Consider the following 21,852-nt stretch of genomic DNA (forward strand, 5'->3'; position numbering starts at 1 on the left):
ACTAGTTTTGTTCCTTCCAAGACTAATAATAAAGTAAAGGTTCTTGTTGTCAAGGTGAAATATTCTTTTATGATATAGGGTATATTGTGGTTAGATTTAATCTGTTAGTTCAAAGTACAAGCACGTACGTATTTTGAACTGAAACACAACTGTCTGTGCCTTTAAGCCTTCTCGAACTGTTTGTGTGGTGTTTTTTTTTTGCCATAGTTACACTAGTAGAGCTGTTAGCACAGGTTCTTATTCCTTATTTTATGGGGTTTTGACGCAGTATTTTGTTAGTGCACAGTCCATGAGTTTTTATGAAAATGTATGTATAGAAACCTTTAAAATTATGAGAGTGAAGTATCCTAATATACAATTATAAATAGGGACAGCCTCTAATAGCTGTTAAAATTTAGTTTACGAGATTTGATATTTTATGATTAGGATTAATTTTCTATTAAGATGATATTAAAAATAACAATAACATCTTTAGAAGAAATTAGCAAAGGAAAAGGACTGACCAATGTAGTGGCTTTCCAAATCACAACCTCATTTTCTGCTCATAAAAACCGAATTTAACGAAAACAAGCACGGATGAAAGTGAAAACTGGAATGAAATATATGATTTAAGACATTTCCAAAATCACTTTACTGTGTGTAAACACTTTAATTAAGATACCTTATCAATTATAATCAGTGTTTATACTTCGATTTTTGTTTTTTTCTTGGACTTCGGGCAAAGCTACACAAGGGTCACCTGCATTACTTGTTCTTAATTTTGAATGATAGACAAACAAACGCAGTCTGGCGTCAACTTATGAATTAATCTGGTGAGATCGTAGAGTAGGATTTGACCGTCACTCTTATAACGTACTCGTGTCCACACTTTTTTATTTTCTCTTTTTTTGGAGATAAAGGGACTCGAATAACGAAACCTGAATTTCACGAACTATCACACTCATCAATGGCCCGCGCTCGGCCCATCTGTATTTAAAATAAAATCGACAGATTATGAAACGAGTTGTGTCAATATGCAATCATTTTTGCCTTATAACAAAAACGTTTCGTTCTGTAAATAGTTGTTATTAAATATTCTAATATGCAGAAAATAGCGTTAGTTGAATAATCTTTCATTATTATTGTCATTCAATCTGTTTTCTTCTTACAACATTTACTTTTGAAATTACGAAATTTGACTGTAGTTTGTTATATACTCTTTGCAAAAATAAAGTAAAACAATTAAAAGTCTATTTATTTTTACCTTCCAGTGATACAAGTTGGGACGCTGTAACAGAAATGTTGATTGCTGTTGCAGTAGTTACTAATATTGCAGTGTATTCAGTTGAGCTGTTTTACAACAAATTGTGCCGTCATAGTAACGGCCGGGCATGGCCAGGTGGTTAAGGCACTCGACTCGTAATCCGAGGGTCACGGGTTTCAATCCCCGTCACACCAAACATGCTCGTCTTTTCAGCTGTGGGGGCATTATAATGTGATGGCCAAACTACTATTCGTTAGTAAAATAGTAGCCCAAGATTTGGCGGTGGGTGGCGATGACTATCTGCCTTCCCTCTAGTCTTACACTGCTAAATTAGGGACGGCTAGCGTAGATAACCCTCGTGTAGCTTTGCGCGAAATTAAAAAACACACAAATAAATCGTCATAGTAAAGGGTTGAGGGTCTATTACAGTGAATATAACAACAATCTATATCGTTCTAACAAGAAACTAACACTGTGTAACAATAACTTAGTACGTCCTAGCAGCAATCTTTCTGTATTACAGTGAATGGGGTTGTATAAATAAGAACCAGTTGTTACTATGAAATATATAAGTGATATAGCCTGTAAGGCTACTTTTACAGTAAAATGAATTATTATTGTTACATTGTAATTTGTTATTAGAATGACATTAATTGCTTCTAAAACGTACTGAGTTATTGTTTTACAGTGTTAGTTTCTTGTTATAACAACAATCTATATCGTTCTAACAAGAAACTAACACTGTGTAACAATAACTCAGTATGTCGTAGCAGCAATCTTTCTGTATTAACAGTTAGAGAGTTAATAAAGTATCTTGGTTCATTTTATATAGAGTGGGATGGCACAGTTTGTTATCCTATTGTTATAAAATGAAAAGGACAATTGTGTGTACTGCATGCTACTTCGTTGTAGTGTGGAGTGTTGATAATACATGGTAGTTTATTGTTATAGAGCAGGTTAAACTGTTGGTGCAGAGAGGAACTCAGTAAATTATGTTTTAAAAATTTGGATTGACTGTTATCATAGTGTGTTATCTTATTGTTTTTACACGGAATGAACTGTTTATATGGTGTGCTACCTTACTGCTACAGAATAAGGTGGACTTATAGAGTACAATATTTTAGTTTACTGTTATAGAATGGAATAGAGTGTGGATAATATATGTTATTCTTTTATAATGTATTAAGCTGTCAGCATAGGAGGAAGCAGATAATAAAAACATGAGGTTTTGTTTATAAAATGGAACGTACTGTTGGTATAGTGTGTAAACTTGTTACAGAGCGCGATGGACTTCTGGTACATAGTTTTAGCTCATTATTATAGAGATTAACTATTGGTACAGTGTATTAGCTAATTATTATAGAATGAAATGGGCCGATGGTATAATGTGATATTTACTGTTATAGAGTGAGATTGATTGTTGATACAGTGTATTAGTTTACTTTTATAGAGTGAGATGAAATGTTGGTACAGTGTGTTAACTTATTGTTACAGAAAAAGATGGAGAATTGGTAATATGTATCAGTTTATTATTAAAAAGTAGGTTTATTATTAAACAATTGGTACAGAGAGGGCGTTGACAAAGTATGTTGGTTTATTCATATTTATAGAGTTTGGTAAAGCGTCAGCGTCTTCTTATAGAATGAGATGGACTGTTGGTACAGAGAGAGAGAGAGTTAATAAACCTTGTTGGTTCTTATTAATAGAGTGAGATGGAATGTTGGTACAGAGAGAGAGAGAGAGTTAACAAACCTTGTTGGTTCTTATTAATAGAGTGAGATGGACTGTTGGTAAGGTGTGTTAGCTTTTTTATAAAAAACCGGAAGGACTGTTAGTACAGTGTGTTACTTTGTTGTTAGAAATTGAGATGTACTACCGGTATACTGTTAGTTAGTAGTTATAGAATAGGATATACTCTTGGCGCACTGCGTTACTTTATTGTTAAGAAGTTGGATGAGTTGTTGTTAGCGTGTAAATTTGCTCTTATATAGTGGAATGGACTATCGGTACATTGTATTAGCTTGTTATTATAGAATTTGATTAATTCTTTGGTACAGTGTGTTAGTTTAATGTAATAGAATGGGATGAATTATTTGGTGCAGTATGCTATTTCACTGTGTAACGAGTGGTATTGAGCGTTGGTAGTTTCTGTTAGTTTACTGCTATATACTGTGTTAAACTGTTGATAAAGAAACGGTGTTGATAAAGCATGTTGGTTTATTTTTATGTAGTGGGATGAACTGTTAGTACAGCGTGTTTACTTATTGTTATTGAGCGGGAGGGACTGTGCGTTTTGATATATTATTACAGTGTGGGATGGAGTGTTGACAATATGTTTTAGAGCAGGTTAAACTGTTGGTAACGAGAGGTACTTGATAAAGTATAGTAGTTTATGTTATACAGTAGGATAGACTGTTGGTACAGTATGTTAACGTATTTTTATAGAGCGGAAATGACTCTTGCTACGTTGTTTTAGCTTATTATTATAATAGAAAAGAATGTACTGTTGATACAGTGTTTCATTTTATTGTTGTAGATAAGATGGACTGTTGGCATAAAAAGAGTTATTTAAGTGTGTTGGCTTATGTTTATAGAGTAGGATGAACTGTTGATACAGTGTGTTAACTTATTGGTATACAGCTTGATAGATTTTTAATACTTTTAAATAAACTTTTATCTAAGCTTATTGTTATAGAATTGGATGGCCTGTTGGTACATTATGTTAGATTATTGTTTGAGAATGGAATGTACTGTTAGTATAGTGTTTTAGTTTACTGTTATAGAATGGTATGGAGTGTTGGTACAGTTTGGTAGATATCATTGTAAACGGGATGGACTTTATGCACAGGGTGTTAGATTTTTGTTGTAGAATGAGAGAGACTATTGGCACAGTGTGTTAGTTTACTGTTATAGAGTGTTTAGGACTTTTTGTACAATATTTATTTATTGTTATGAAGTGAAATAAACGTTTTGTGTAGTGTGTTGGCTATACAAGACTGTTTGGTTTAAGGGTTATTATTTGGTTTGTTTGATGGTTTAGCATTTAATGATAATTTACTTTTCATAATAAGAAAGTTAAAAGTAATTATTTTAAAGGTGATATTATGGTATATTTGGTTGCAGGGGTTGGTAAGAATCGTACAATGTTTGTGTAGTTCAACTGTTGTATTATTTTTGACGCCAAGATTTTCTCGTTACCTTAAGCGAGTATTGTTATATTATAGCGTTGTTTGTGTAGTTTACGAAACGTTTGAGGTCTTACTGAACATTATATAAATATAAGCGATCAAGTGAGCTCAGTTAGAAAAACGTTAGGAAAGCTGAAGTTAGCCAGAGTGTGAGGAATTAGCATTAACAGGGAATATTTTTAAACGAGTTCCACGGTTTAGTATAAATAAAGAAAATAAAGGATGTTTTAAAGTAATTGAACCAGTCTGTGTGGACTTTGAATAAAGGAGACAATTATTTAAAAATTGAGATACAACTTTGGTAAATCACGAGATAACATAACAGGAATGGATTTGTTGTAGATTGCATAGTAAGGAAATAAAAAGAAAACAATTTGCCTTGTCAACTGGATTCTAAAGTAATTGAATCACCGTGTGTGGCTCTTGACAAATAAAAAAACACATATTTAGAGCTTTAGAAAAAACTGACATTCTATAGTGTAAATAATTTTCGAATATATGTTTCACTTGTTTTAAATATATTATTTAAAACAAAGGATTTTATGCTGTACATTTATTGTTCGTATTTGTCGCCAACAAGTCACAGATACCTACTATAGAAGAATGCTAACCTATATAGATGAAACTTTTCTACATTGTGTTAGTTTAATGTAATAGAGTAAGATTAACTATCGGTGCAGCGTGGTAGTTTATAGAGAGGGATAAACTGTTGTTTCTGTGTACTAGTTTACTTTTACAGAGTGGAATGGATTGTTCATATTCCTCGTACCTGTTCCTACTATAAATCGGTTATTTGCATACCTGTTGATAAAGATCAGAACTTTGGCTTATGCATTTACCCTGAATTTTCTACGGTTTTATAATAACAACAATGTCTTAGCTCTATTTTCAAAGCTATTTAATGATTCAACGGATCAGTATTTAACAAGGAAATAAAATAATGTATTGTAAGTACTGACCTCTAAAGCAAAGAAAACACGCTTTTTATTTGGTTCTGTTAACTTGACGTGGTAGTCAAATTCAAACACTGTTTACGGAGAATCGTTAAAAAATCCGTGAAATTACCATCAAGTGTCATTTTCTTCTTTACTTGCAAACGTTTGCTCGAAGAAGATTTCCGAAAGCTGGAAATATATATTTTCATTCTGCACTATAAAGGTAAAAAAACTGGTTAACTCAAAATAATTATTATCGCTTCTCATTCAGCGTTCAGTGTCATAGGTTATAACTATAAAAGATTAACTAGCTGAAAGTGAAACGTTTTTACCTTTTTTGTACTAAGTTGAGCTTTGGACTTTAAAAACATTATTCTTTAGATTCAGTTGCGTTATTGGTTTGAAAACAGGAACTGATGTAAACACGATGACTCAAACCATACTTGCTTCAAAACACTGTACTAGTTCCGTTCAACTAAAAGTATACGAACAATATGAAAGCATGATACAAAAGTAATAAAGACCAAATCGTATTTGGTGCCACAATTCAAGTTTTTCACACAGTAAGTGAAGAACAACTAATTTTTGAAAAACATTTAAACCGAGCAATGATTTATCTTGCATTCTTATTTACATAAAGCATAATGTATAAAGCGTGCTTATATAAAAACACACATAAATAAATATTTTTTCACCACAACTAAAACATATTCGGGATGAATTTGAACTTAGAATTTGGCACTTCAAATGCTCTGGCGGTAGGATGTGAATCTGTTGTAGATCACGTTCTTCAACGAATGAGCTACGTTCTAGTAGGCCTCCTTCGGTTATCTTAATTGTTAGCTCAAAATAATGTTATGACGAATGATGGTATAATTTGGTATTGGGTGTGAATCCTTAAAAAAAAATCCAGTTAGTACAGTACATGTCAAAATACATGTTTGACATAAGAGCAACAATCAGTAAGAGGAGGTTCAAGGAAACTAAAAAATACATGACCTCCTGTGAAATTTATATTTTTATTTTATTTCTAACTGCTAACTGAAGTACTTGGTATAGATTTTACAAATGGCTGGAACAACGATGAAGTTGAGGAAAGCTAAAGGTTCAGTGTAATCCGATATCTATATGTCCATCAAATAATGCTTGAAATGCATGCACAATTTCAATTATTCGTTACTCATCAGATTTCTAAAATATTAATAGATATAACATTTTGGTAAAAATCACCAAAATTTTATGTATTATTTTTCACTTTATTTTCAGTTTATCAATTATTATTTCAGATCAAACGTGTGTAAAAGCTAGTGCCACAAAAAGACTTTTATTCAGCACTAGAACTCTTCAATTTTGCTGGGCAATAAGAGGAAAAAGAACACGCCCCTTGTCATTTCTTTTCATCCAGTAAGGCTCGCCAACCAGCAGAGGATTAAGTCTTCTCTTCGGTTATGAGGTGAAAATTCTGAATGCACTGACTATAGATAAAGGATAAAAGGTATATATTTTACAATACTGGATATTATCTCAAAACAGAAGCTAAATGTTCCTCATGGGTTCAAAACTTTCTTTCTTACATAACCAATAATGAAGACTAAGAGAGTTATAAGAAAATTATTTTCTCGTAGTGTAAATATACTGAGTTTTCCATAGGAAAAACAACATGTCAAAGTTTACCTTTCAGAAACGAATCATATATATGTTGTAAAGATGTTCAGCTATGGGTAACAGTTTTCGTGAAGGATGGTCAATAGAGAAATGTCTTTAGGTGGTGCCATTCAGACTTGGTGTTTGCATTATGCTTATTCTGTAAAATCATTTATATCAGCTACAGTTACTATGGTATCCATATATAAGGTTTCCCCATAATATATTCATATAGGGTAGTATTAAATAATCTGGAAAAGTGATCTGAAATATCAAAATCCAGAGGGTATCGTTGGGAGTTTGTGAGACTGGTTCGTTTAAGGTTGTAAGAATACTGGCTTCATTAAGGGATTGTGTTGTATTAGAGTCACGATGTGTGTGATTGAATAAATGGGAGAGCAAATATTGTTAGTCAGTAATTTAAATCTATGTCAATATTGTGAAAAAATGGAGGAATCCATAGAATTATATATATTTTTACCACATTTAATCTCTTAACCACCAGAATATGATTTTGGGCTGTTTATTGAACATTCATAGGACACTGCATAAATACTATTTCTCTTTAATAGGTATATTCACGAAATAAAAAAGTGGAGTGGCGAAGAAAAACACTGCATGAGGCTGTAATGGAGGTTTTTGTCGAATATAATGAATGGTGGGACTATGCCAGCAGTTGTCTGAAATTATATTTATATATGTTTGTATAAAAAGATCCAATAAGATTATACGAGAATAGAACTATCATTGTATCCTGAGAGTTTTATTCATATGGGTGAGAAGACCACGATAACTTAAGAAAGAGAAACTCTGTCGATTAAAAACTGTAACCTAAATTGAAGGGTATAGAGACTCTAATAGTCTTCAGTGTTTACAACAGATATGATCCCCGTCCTGAAGTGTGTTACAAACAATATTATTGGAGAATTTTGACGCAGGATCAGCTCTGTGGATGAGACATTTTTCACAGTATTGTTATTTTGGTGTCTTCTTAATCTCAATTCCTGGCGTTGTATTCATCATGCTTCATAAAATGATCATATCACTTCAGTTAATGTTGCACCTTGTGAGTTGTAAATTGGAATTGTCAATTGAACAATTGTGTCATATGCTAATAATTTAGTAACGACTTTTTACTTAGTAACATGAATACACACGATGCATCATTCAGGAAAGTAGTAAAATACGGCGAAGTGAAAATGTTACTTTTGTCCAGTCAGCTCAAGGTTTTAAATAATAGTTTTAAGACGTAGAGAAGCAATGCTCATCTTGTTACAAATAGTATTGCATAACAGTGGATTTTATAAACATTATATTACGTGTGGGTAGTATATGCTGGACGTCAACAGAAAAGCTGTATTTAGACATTTCCATAGATTATGAACGAGCTGTATGAAACTTTAAACCATATTTGAAGTGTAGGAAAATAAAACACTATAAAACACTAGGCAATAATTTAAAATATTCACATGACAGTGAAGACTTAGTAGGAATAATGGGTCGGTATAGAGGATAGTGGTGATTGGATGACAAAGGAATGTTTAGAAGGAGGAGCTGCACAAGCAGATGCAAGAATATTGTCTTGAGGAAGAAAAAGGATTTCTGATAGGGAAGTGACAATAGTTGGAAAAGGTTCCTTGTGCTCCTCGATGGGTTTGAAATAAGGGTTTTGGTCAATAATGACTGAGTAGTGATATAATCTGTCTTACAAATAATGGTAGTTAACAATGCATCCTGGCAATAGATATATCTTCAGAAACAAAAGAACTAAAAGTAATTAAGGTTTTTTTAAAAAAATGTATAACGGGCAAAATGTAATTCATCAGTATAATTGAAAGTAATTAAAATGCTAATAATTTTATATTGCTTAACATGTTCCCCGAAATACCTCTCTATTGACTCTCATCGATACTTTGAAAACGTTTTTTTACTAAAATGCTTTTATATATACAGTATTAAGTTTTAAAAGGTATAGTTTAAGTCCTGAAAGTTATTGAAGCTTTCGAAATTAATAGTCATAACATTTGTAGCAAAAACACAAACTGCAGCAGCTCTTACTTTGTCTATTTTGAAGTCCAAACAGAAAGCATCTCAGATCTTTCTTTTTTCTCCTACAAGTCGCCCGCACAAGAAGCCTTTCGTTAAAAACCAGAACTAATTAGGTAAACTGGACGATGAGAGAAAAATTTATCCGAAACGATATATCTGAAATGCTATTTGTACATACCTAAGATTTAGAAACCAACTAAATACAGAAGAATTGAAAAGACACATTTTCAGCTTATGTGATTTTTATCAGAAATGTTAGTCTTATGCTTTACTATCTATCGTCTTTCAACCATACTTTTCTATAAGATGTTCTGGAAACAGTATACTTGTTTGACTTATTCAAAACTTTAATTCTTTGTAAATATTCAATTTGTTAGAGAGAGAAAACTGCATGTACTTATTTATCTATATGATGCTAATGTGTTTTGTAAATTCAAAATGTTGTGTGCTTATAAATGACTCAAGTAATTTAGTTTCTTGCGGAGTCTATTTCAGTAAAAAGAATAATACAAGCTGTGCTTTACATTAAACGTCAATCATACACAATCTAGTTAGACAAGCAACCTGTTCATGTTCGTTCAACCAGCATCTGACACACGTAATTGACAAGAAGAGGGCTGCACAGCATAAACACACGTGACAGCAAAACCAAATAATTGTTTCTGTTTTTTCTATCGTGCCAACTGCATGAATGATAGCCAACTAAAAAAGTCCCAGCTATATAAACTAAAGAAGAGATATTTTTGATGTTTTAAACACGGGAACTATATGATGATAAAATATTTAAAAAAATGTTTTAAAATACTATCGTATACAATTAAACTTTTATTCATGATTGAAGCAACAACTGATCTGAGTAACATAGATCATGACATAGGATTTTAGTGACCATTTTTAAAAGAATAAAAACTTCATATGTGAGATACTTTTTTCTTATTTTAATCCGTTTTAAATCAGAGAGAAAATGTGTTTGCTTTTATATAAGTCCAAAAATCGACAAGTTTTTACATGTCTGTGATAAAATTTGAATCTCATGCCTAGAAGCCATAGAATGAACAAATAAATATATACATCACTAAAGTTAATATCCAAGGCTTAATTCTAACGGTTTAGGCAAGTGTTTATGTTTCATAACTTAAACGTAGATATTTTCTTGAGGTATTGAAGAAACGAGAGTGCTCTATACTTGAACCTAAAAGTAACAGCTTGAAGATGTATTTTTAATTTCATAAGTTGAATCAAAGACGTAAAAAGGCCTAACTGGCAGTAACTGCAATGACTTAAAGAAAGGTTCGTGATACACTTTAGGCCTAATATAAAGACTTGAAGAAATATTTGAAACTTGGATCCAAGACGTAATAATGAATTACATTAAATGTTTATGTAAAACATTTCCCGATTTTCTAAGCAATAAGTTTAAGTAATAATTTTAAGGTTACTTATACAGTACTGAAAATACACGTCACCAACACACATGCAACTTTATTAATCATTTCTTGCCGAACCTGATATTTTGGTATAATTACATTCGAGAGTCTGAAATCTCACGTTTAAAAAAGCTACACAAAAATCATATAAATGTGTACACATTGCTTATTGAAAAAAAAATATTACATATATAACAAATCTGATTTGAAATGTTTCACGAAAGTAATACTGAGTAAAAAATATTTTTAAATTTTCGAAAATTTTCACATCTTATCCAACTCAATAATTACGTATCATGGTATTAACTTTTCAATAATAAATCAAGAAAGAACTCTTGAGATAATCTACACAATCATTAGGGAAAAATAATGCAAAAAGTAGAAACCTGTATAATGTAATAATAGAGAGGCTTACCAAGCGTTATTGGAAATAACAAATGCTTTTAATACATTACTGGAAGAACATTTCAAATCGTGCCTTCGATTCTACATAAAATAAACACAGAGCTTATGTGTCTATTGAAAATACAGATTTATAAAATTATTTTTACGTGAAACCCAATGTAAAGATGAAAAAGACAGGATTTCTTCACTTATTATTTTTCAAGTAAGAAAATAATTAAAAAGAGACAAATAAGTGAAAAGACTTTACTAATACCCAACTATGTATGCATAAATGAGTGATAATGCTTTGTTTCCAGTTTTTCCGGTCGCCATTATCTTTGGAATACGGCTGGAAACGTGGACTTACATTAACTTATATCCTTATTTGTTACTTATTAATTCAACCAAGAAATATACCCAATTTCACTGCTATGAATTTTTATGGTCAAAGGGTTCTATTTTGTAGTTATATACTTGTCTTTTTGTGTATGAGGACATTGCTTCGGATTGGCTTGAAGAATTTGTTTTAGAGTCTTATTGCTCTCACAAACTCTGTGCTGTGCAAATATTTTCCCCTCGTTGAAGAATAGTGAGATTTCTCTTCATTCGTCTCTCATTGTTTAATAGTCTCGTCAAATAAAAAGTTGTAACAAAGCTTCTAGCTATAAAGCTAATCATAGTAGCGTTGTAATGTCAAACGGTCAGGAATTTTCCGTGAATCAATTATACAGGTCCTAAATGTGTCGCCTCTGGCAATGAAACAACACTTTGGACAGTAAAGAGAAAACGGATGACCGTATGTTGGAAACACGATGTTCTGATTAATAGGATAAAGCAAACAAACGGCGGAAACTTTCAGGTAATAAGTAAATTTTCCACCATTGTTTAAAGTTGTTTGCCCCTCATAAAAGTTCCTAAACGATAGTTGCTCACATTATCTAAATGGGTTGCTACTAATGTGCATTAGGTTTAATCAGATTCGAGTCCAAACATGGATATTCCAAAATTCCATTCTTCAGTTTCCTCCAGAATGAATTTTACTGTACAAGCATATCATGGCGTAGAGAATCTTTAATGCACGATTACTTTTGTATGTTAATGTTCATATTTCCTTTAGCAGTTTGTTTGTGTGCATGTGTGGGCTGCGGTACACTGGAATGAAATTGCTGGAGGATAAAAAAATTACTTATTTTGTGAAGTTTCAAGATTTCTGTTGTGGTAGAAGACGAAATGTGTTTTTTGTTTTTTTTCTAATTGCTAAGTTTATGCAAACAAAATGTTTATTTTAGAATAGTCTTTGATGGATCGAGTACGAATAGAAAAAATATTGTGAATGTCCTAATCCTCTATACCAAATTGTACCCTTCCACTTTTATAACCTTGTATTCAGAACGAATTTTTACGTGTATTTAAACATTAAATAACTTAATAAGAATTATGTAATACATATTTAATGGTAAATCACCTTGAAAACTCATTGTCCATCTACATATTTTATTGTTATGTGTGTATTTAATCATCACGTGGATGTGTTTATCTCTTTCAGACTATGTTGATTAATTTTACTTTTCATTTTTCAGTTTTGACGTATTATATCAGAATCCTTGTCACTTTTACCTGGGATTGACGGATAAATGAAGACTTATGCAACACTCCAGAACTTCTTGACATTGAACTTGTCTTGAAGTGTGCAAACAGTCCTGAATAATTCCACGTATTCCACAATCCATTTGAAAGTCATTTCTTCGATGTAGTCACGGACCTTCGCTGGCGTCAAACTCCCCAGGTGGCGTGTCCTTCACACAACAGGTTTTTTTTTTTTCAATTTTTGATGGTTCTTTTTTTTTAGCCATGCATACCTCTACTGTTATATATTTATGTCTGTAAATAAGCATATAAATTCTAACAGAGCATAATTAATGGTAAGAGCTTCAGTAATAATTTTGTGAACACAAAAAAACGTTCAAACATTTCACAAATTTCCTACTGTATAATAGACACAATTCATTACATAAAAACTAACAAATACCTCTCAGCAAACAGACTGTAAGCGTTTAATGTATGTCTTGAAGGAGCATAGTAGAATGTTCTTTAATAAAATTGAAAAGGCGATTTCTTTGCACAGCCTTATAACAAAGTAACTGGGGAGCCATCATATCAGTCTGTGGCTGTTAACCTTGTACAGTTTTCAGATAATTCGAAATATGCCCAATACTTTGATACTGGATACATCACCTCACTAAGTTTCACCCTATGTACTTTCTTCTCATTCCCAGCTTATCCCTGAAGAAATAAGAGTTCTTTATTTGATTTAGAATTTTCACCTAAAGCTACATAAAGGGTATTTGCGTATAACCCCTAATAATTTTAACAGCACCCATCACTAAATCTTAGGTTATTGTTGACTAGCTAAATAGTTTGATTTGACCATCACTCTCAGAGCACAGCCAGATCCCAAAGTGCTGAGTGCGTTTATACAGCTGTTGGATGTGAACCACAACCTAGCTGTTCGAATGAAATTCTGGGCACGAAAGCCATTACGCCAATTCAATGCCTAAGGAGAGACATCTACTTATGAAAGTGCTTTTGTTATCAGGCCTCATATTCTATAAGCGTAACGACCAAATCTCGCTATTCGATCGCACATGAGAAATCCAAAAGTCGATAGTTAGTGCTTGTGATTACCTGTTTTTCTTCTAGTCTTTCAGTTCAAAATTATTGACAGTTAGAAACCTTTAACCAAATACTGAAAATTATTTGTGGTTTTATAAATCCATAAATTATGAAGTACAGACTTTTAAGTTCATATAAATCAATCAAATTACAAGTATGGAAATCAAAGTTATATGTACTTGACGGCGAAACTCATTAAAGAGAAGCCACGCAAACAGACATCCTGTACATACCAAACTTGTTTGAAGAGGGTAAAGTAAAAAAAAAAAGAAAACATCAGGAGAGCCTTGAACTTAGAAGCTCGATATTTAATTCGGTAATCACAATGATCGTTCAAAGAGATGTATGTGTCTTAAGTACGTGTCTTTATTATTATAATTATGGTATTATATAAACTAAAACCACACATAATATTTGTATTAGTAATTTTATGTTGGACTTTTCTGTTGTCTGGGTTCTTGTGTTTAGTGTTTTGTCAAGTCACGGGATCTCAGTGTGCAAGAAATGGACACAAGAATTTTTAATTTTTATTGTTCATTAGGTAAACAATACATACACAGTAATATCTAAAACTAGAGTTACTTTCACAACTAAAATGTACCTTTGTGTAATAAACTTGTGAAATAAAGAACTTAATAATAACGTGAACAAAAGTTCTTGATTCTAATTGGCTGAGCTACGGGATATTTGGTTTTCGTCAGTTTTACGCATGACTGTCACAGAGAGAAAACTTTATTAGGAGCTATTTGTTGTGTATGTCTTTGTTATCAACTAATTAGAATGGGTTTCAAAGGTAAAGAGCATTACTTCTTTATCTTTAACATGTTCAATTACCTACAGTCCTTCTTCGCTACTTCTTTATTATTCAACTTACATCTAATGTTAATCAGAAAACCTCTTATGCAATGTAATGTACATGTATCAAATCGTTCAGTAACTAAGTAGTTAAACATCGTAAGTAGATTAAGAGATTTCTTTTCAAAACTAGAAGGATAAATTTATACGTTGAAATTATTTTAAATTTCGTAGAAAATTTTGGTGGTGAAGAAAACGCAGGTAACTTATTGTGTAGCTTTGTACTGAGGTATGTGTTTTTTTCACTGCCAGGAATAAAACCCCGGATTTTAGCGTGGTAAGTCCATAAACTTACAGTTGACCCGCAGGGGTTTAGGGCCAGGCATGTCCAGGTGGGTTAAGGCGTGCGACTCATAATCTGTGGGTCGCGGGTTTGCATCTCCTTCGCACCAAACATGCTCGCCTTTTCAGCCGTGGGGGCGTTATAATGTGACGGTCAATCCCACTATTCGTTGGTAAAAGAGTAGCCCAAGAGTTGGCGGTGGGTGGTGATGAACAGCTGCCTTCTCTCTAGTCTTACACTGCTAAATTAGGGACGGCTAGCGCAGATAGCCCTCGAGTAGCTTTGCGCGAAATTCAAAAACAAACAAACAAACAGGGGTCCATTTCAGATGTTTTATGAGAACTGTTTATGGATTATAAATTTAACAGTCTTGTTGTTTATTCCCTTAATGCAGAATCAAATGGATTATCTTTGAACGTCAGTTAAAAGTCCCTTTCCTGAACAAATACATGCACTTACGCAAGTAAAATTTGAATTGGCTTTTACTTTACAAATATCTCCATTTTCAAACTGTTTTAATTATTTAGATTTATGTGCGTATTTATAACCCCAATAATTCAAGTCAAAATTAGCAACAACAATTTCTTTGTTAGTTGTATCTGTTTACTTCCGAAAAAAATGGAAAATTTCCCCGTGTCTTTCATTTTAATTTCACGCAATTGCTTATACATAAAATGTCCTTCTGTTTCTGTACTATCATCTGTTTACCTGAAGAAGTTTAATGTTTTATTCTCACTTTTTCTTTTCGTATTTCCTAAGTGGGCTGAGCACGGCTTTGTGAAAAACGTTTCGGGTTGCTGATTGAAGAGTTCTAAGTTATTTGCACTTTATTCACTGCGGTAAAATGAGCCCCAGATTTTAACGTTGTACGCTCATAAACTTAACATTGAACTAACAAGAGACTGGTAGCTCAAAATTATATCTGAATCTTAGTGACCATAAAGTGCCAATCCCCAGAGTAATTTTATTTTAATTTATTGTCCCCTCGTGGGACAGCGATAGGCCTTCGAATTTACAATATTAAATTAGGGGTTCGATTTCCTCTCGGTGGACACAACAGATAGACCATTGTGGCTTTACTATAAGAAAATACACATTATATTTATTGCTTTGCTTCGTCGGTGTCTATTCTTTACATTTAGTTTTTCATTATATCTTATAAACGAGGTACGACTACATTTATACAAAAATCTGATTATGAATTATTACATAAAATTAACTTTCAATTGAACTTATCAATCACTCTTTAACCATTAGGCTGCTCTTGAAATTTTTCGGTTATAATTGTTTGAAGCTAAGTACAGAGCTAGATGATAGGCTATTTGTGAATTGCCCACCACAAGTATTGAAACCCGGTTTTTAGTATTACTATACTACTGGATGAAGGATTCAATTTTGATATAAACTTGTGTATAAGTTTGTAAAAGACGTATAATAATGACATAGGTTATTTCTTAAGTACTCTTAGTTTATTTTAATTAAAATTTATGACAAATTGTAGAGGGTATTTTTTCTTAAGCATATATTTTATTAGGTTTATGAAAATATAATGTTAAAGGTGTAAATCTTCTCTGCTGATGTTTCTCCTCACACATGATTCAATGTTACTCATGGTATTTATATAAATCTTGTTCCAGGATTAAGTACAGCTGTAGCTAGATGGAAGTGACTAATATTCGGTTAACATACATCAAGAAAAAGGTTACAGTAAGGACCAACGTATTTCATTTTAATGGGAATTAATGAGAAACTCGTGAGCTAGGTGTCATAAAAGGATGTGTGTGAATAGCTTGATATGTGTTTTGGTTCATGAAGAATTCAATGAATACGTGATAAAGCACAAAGACAAGATCAACGCATGTATTTTTCTCTCTCCATTATTACATGTAATTATGTGTATGTAACCCCGAAAAAAGTTAAAACTATTTCAAATGTCTTTATGACAACAACTGAGTCTAAATGGAGAGTAAAATTACATAGGTTTCTTTAAAAACAAACTGATATCCATCTCGAAAGATGTTCCTCAGTTCTAAAGAGAACTCTATTCTTTGACATCATATTTAATATATTCAAATCAAAATACGTCTTTATGATATATCCTGCTATCGTTTCTTTATTAATACTATAATGCATGAACAATATTGTTCCTTTTGAAATTAAGAACAAGGTTACACAATGAACTACCAGTGCTCTGCCTACCATGAGTATCGAAACCTGGTTTCTCAGGATAGGAGTCTGGAGACATAACACTGTGCTACTGGAGAAGTATGGACGATATTTCTACTGTTTAATTGTTCGTTGGTATCTCCACGTGTACATGTTTCTAATATTAAAGGTGAACTATTTTTCCAATGATTTTTTTTATGAAAGTAATTTCATTGTTAGAAAAATATAAGAGTACCTTCAATTACTTAATCTATGTTCATGAATTTGAGAGGAACATAAAATATGTAGAGTATGTCCAGTTACTTTACAAGTATAACATAAGTACAGTCTGTCCAGTTACTTTACAAGTATAACATTAGTACAGTTTCTAGAGTCTGTCCAGTTACTTTACAAGTGTAACATTAGTACAGTTTGTTCATGAATGAAGTTTCAAATACCTGCTTTTGTAATTACTTGTTTTAGATTTTCTTGGATAATAAAAAAAGATTGGTTTACGCTTGCACTGATTACGAACTTTTAAACTGTTGTCTAGTCGTCTTCTCAATGAGGTCCCATCGTGCCAAAAAGGCAAGCTTCAGGGCTTATAAGACGAAAATTCGTTCATCATCTCAATGATGAACACAGCGCAAATACTCCGCTTTGTAACTTTGTGCAAAAACCCAACAACAACAATTACAAACAGGGCTAATCGTTGGTAAAGCTTTGCCCAATGGCCTATCTTATGATAACAGTTTACAGTTTATTTGCAAATGAAATGAGAGAAGTTGTATTTACAAATGTTTGGCTAATCTGTCACAGTGACCTATCATTTTTGTAAGGTGATGGAGATTAGCATATCTGGCTGGCAGACATTGGCTTTGATTCCCTGCCGTCACAAATGTTATGAGGCATTTATTTTGGCCCCACATGGCCAAGTGGTTAAGGCACTCAACTCGTAATCTGAGGGTCACGGCTTCGAATCCCCGTAACACCAAACATACTCACTCTTTCAACCATGGGGGCGTTATAACGTTATAGACAATCCCACAGTACGTTGGTGAAAGAACAGCCCAAAAGTTTGCTGTAGGTGGTGATGACTAGTTGTTTTTCCTCTAGTCTTACACTACTAAATTAAGGACGGCTAGCGCAGATAGTCCTCGTGTAGCTTTGCGCGAAATTCAAACCAAACCTATCATTTTCTCATTAGTTTTCTTCTTCGCGCACTTAAACATTTTCAGCTAACAATACTCAGATCTCTCTATATAATTTTGTAGTGCGTTTCCGAGAAAACGTAATTTTATTCTCATGCGCTGATTGCAGCATAGAACTTAACCTGCTCGGGGTCTGAATCAGAGGATTCGAAGTTTACAACCCTTTCCTTCAAGTAACGTGCTTTGTGTATTTGGGATATGACTTTTCTGTACGACCACACTCAAAATTCACTTTTCTGTCAGGAAAGACTGACTGCCTTCCTTCTGGTTTACCAATTAAAAATTAGGGACAGTTAAAAGCTGATAACTATGGTGTATCTCGCACAAAATTATGAAACGAACACACTTTATTCTGCGATATAATAAGTTGTTAAAGTGTAAATATATATAAATTCTTGGAAAATTAGTTTCTGAGCTACGTGTTATAGTAGTTACGATTTTAAGGCGTGCGACTCGTAATCCGAGGGTCGCGGGTTCGCGCCCGCGTCGCGCTAAACATGCTCGCCCTCCCAGCCGTGGGGGTGTATAATGTGACGGTCAATCCCACTATTCGTTGGTAAAGAGTAGCCCAAGAGTTGGCGGTGGGTGGTGATGACTAGCTGCCTTCCCTCTAGTCTTACACTGCTAAATTAGGGACGGCTAGCACAGATAGCCCTCGAGTAGCTTTGTGCGAAATTTCCAAACAAAATACGATTTTAATTTTTAATTTTAAATAATACCCCAATGGCAGTGTTGTACGTCTGCAGACTTACAACGCTAGAAATCAGGTTTCGACGCCAGTGGTGGGTAAAGCACAGACAGCTCATGTGTACCTTTGTGCTTAACATCAAACAAACAAAATCAATTTTAAATCATTTATATTTCAGAGTTCTAGCAAAAACGAAATTAATATATTTGAAAAATATTTTTGAATGCCTAAATTCATTACATATTATGTCAATAACCAGTCTATGGGTTTGTCGGTTGTTATTGCCAAAGTCACATAATGGACTGTTTGTGATTTGCCCATCACAGATATCGAAACTCACTGGGCCACTAATGAGTTATTTGTATTTCTTCATGAGTTATTTATTTAGCAACAACAGCACCATAGAAACAAAGAAAACATGTCTCTGCGGCCTGTTGTTAGAATTTGAAAGTCAGATTAAGTAATTTTATGATAACTGGTTTTACTGTGTGAGTGAATGGTTAAATTAAAGTAAAATGGTAATTTTTGACCGTTTCTGAGTGAAATACCTATGAAATACGCACACTTAAGTATCTTTCAGTCTTGCCGATGTAAGTAGCCTTAGGCCCAATTTGGGCAGTCAGCAAAAGACGAATGGCTGAATAGAATGTAATAATGTAAGAGAGAAGAAAGCGTCTTTGTTTACTCTTTTTTCCTTTGGGTGTGTATATGTGTTTAAAATGAGTAGTTTATTAATATTATAATGGTACTGTTGAGAAACTCGTAACAACGTTGTCTTATAATTGCTCTATTATCAACAAGATATAGTGCTAAAAATTAAAAGAAGTGTGCTGTGTGTGTGCTGTGAACAATAAAAAAGGAAAAGGTATTGCTATAGAAAATACATTTTACAGAGTGTTTGCAATTCTTTGTTCATTTACATTATTTCAATATCGTAGTGATTATCTACAAAATAAATGATCGCTGTTTTAATCAAGTAAAAATACCGAATTGTATTTCACATGTAACTTGATCTATTTTCTACACTTGAGCTTTTAGTTGACTAAAGTGAGTTCCTAGAAAGTGAACTTTCCTAAAATGTCACTTTTATTTTATACTCAGTTAGCTGCTTGAAGATATTATATTTTATTTTATACTCAGTTAGCTGCTTGAAGATATTATATTTTATTTTATACTCAGTTAGCTGCTTGAAGATATTATATTTTATTTTATACTCAGTTAGCTGTTTGAAGATATTATATTTTATTTTATACTCAGTTAGCTGCTTGAAGATATTATATTTTATTTTATACTCAGTTAGCTGTTTGAAGATATTATATTTTATTTTATACTCAGTTAGCTGTTTGAAGATATTATATTTTATTTTATACTCAGTTAGCTGCTTGAAGATATTATATTTTATTTTATACTCAGTTAGCTGCTTGAAGATATTATATTTTATTTTATACTCAGTTAGCTGCTTGAAGATATTATATTTCATTTTCACTACTTTCAAACGGATAACTGCATTTTATCAGGTATCTAATAAAGTGCTTATCAAGTTTAAAAACAGCAACAACAGATCCTAAGATGTGTTATGTGTGTGTACGGAATTCGTTTCTTTTTTAAGTTTCCTCCGTTGTGTTTTTTTTTTTTCAGGCAGCTGGGTGAACGCCATAAGTTCTTGTGTTATTTCTGGTAGTAAAATATTTACAGCGTTTTTATTTTATATTTTGCTAAGTATCAATAACATACGTGCTTTCTTATGTTATTTCTGGTAGAAAAATAATTAAGTGTTTTATATTTGATAAATTACCAATAATCGACGTGTTTTATTGCGTTATTTCTGTTAGTAAAACAATGACATTGTTATATATTTGGTTAAGTACCAATAAACAACGTGTTTTATTGCGTTATTTGTGGTAGTAAAATAATGACAGTGTTTTATATATGGTTAAGTACCAATAATCTACGTGCTTTATTGTGTTATTTGCGGGTAGTTTTGCGCGAAATTCAAAACAAACAAACATACAAATAAAGGTGTTTTTCATAGCTCGATAAGTACCAATATTTTCTGTGGATTATAGATAAATTTCACGAAAGAATATTAATAATAAAGTAAAAGAGTTAAGCACACATTTCGTTATTTCTGTCGCTTATTTTAAAAGATCTTTTGAGGTAGTTGAGCCATAAGTTGATACATTTTATCAGGAGGTTTAGTATGTACCGATACCAAATTTCCCGGGTAGTTGATGAATAATGCGTCTTCTGATGGCTGAAAACATCATATATACAGCAATATAATTTAAGATCCACACTATTTTAACAGCTGGGTGGAAAGCAGCAGCTAAGACGTTTCTAAGGACCGAAGCTGTACTGAAAATAATTAGTTTTTATTAAGGGTTTCCACGATGTTTTTCTTCTTACTTCTTCGCCTTGAGAATAATATGACTACCAGTCTTATGTGTATAAATCGTATTTAAGTTTGTGGAACGACACCAAAAGGGGTTAAAAATAATCCAAGAGTCCTGAGCTGTGATAAATGCGTTTTGAAGTGTTAGGCTTTTGTGGAACAACGCTCGTCTTTGAGTGCATCAATTCCCGTGCGTGATAGCATTAAAGGTTCCAAGCTTTTAAATTTAATTTTTGAGATAACATTCGTTATAGTAACGACATTGAGATGACGTCATGCAAACGCTGTTCTCAGCAGCCTAAATGTGTTGCCAAAGCAACTTATCAATAATTTAGTTCAGTGCTGCCCTTAATCTTTTAAGGAAAATCAAGATAAGCGATTGCTTCGCTTCGCTCTTTTCCACGAGTAAATTAATGTAGTAGTTTAATCAACTGAGTTAACAGTTGAGCACATAATATGAGCCTTAATTGTAAACAAATTTCTTTGAGGCGAGAAGACCCTTAAACCATCTTCTAGCATGCTACGTATCGGTAGATTGTTTGATCCGATTACAATGCTACATGTTAGGGATCTCGTTCTTACAAAGTTCGGCACTGTTTTCTTCAAACAATCGTTAAAAAAACAACAACAATGTCGTGCCGGCTGATCCTAAAATTGTAAGTTCTTTAAACAAAGTAAAAAGTCACGACGTCTTTCCTTCGGTTAAAATGACGGTATTGTTCTGCTTGGTTTGCA

The 21,852-nt window shown here is 32.8% G+C and overlaps 1 long non-coding RNA gene across 4 annotated transcripts in view; it reads left to right on the forward strand.

Moving 5' to 3' along the window:
- Positions 1-21,852, forward strand: part of LOC143223039 (uncharacterized) — a 111,904-nt gene that overhangs the window by 81,791 nt on the left and 8,261 nt on the right. For 3 of the 4 annotated variants that reach the window (XR_013012629.1, XR_013012628.1, XR_013012626.1), the window contains 2 exons: positions 6,653-6,861; positions 12,451-12,679. This is a non-coding gene — a long non-coding RNA (uncharacterized LOC143223039). Of the gene's footprint in view, positions 1-6,652; positions 6,862-7,582; positions 11,730-12,450; positions 12,680-21,852 lie in introns of all 4 variants that reach the window. The other variant, XR_013012627.1, reaches the window with a different exon arrangement.

This window comes from Tachypleus tridentatus, chromosome 8 (assembly GCF_004210375.1).
Source record: "Tachypleus tridentatus isolate NWPU-2018 chromosome 8, ASM421037v1, whole genome shotgun sequence".
Taxonomy (NCBI): domain Eukaryota; kingdom Metazoa; phylum Arthropoda; class Merostomata; order Xiphosura; family Limulidae; genus Tachypleus; species Tachypleus tridentatus.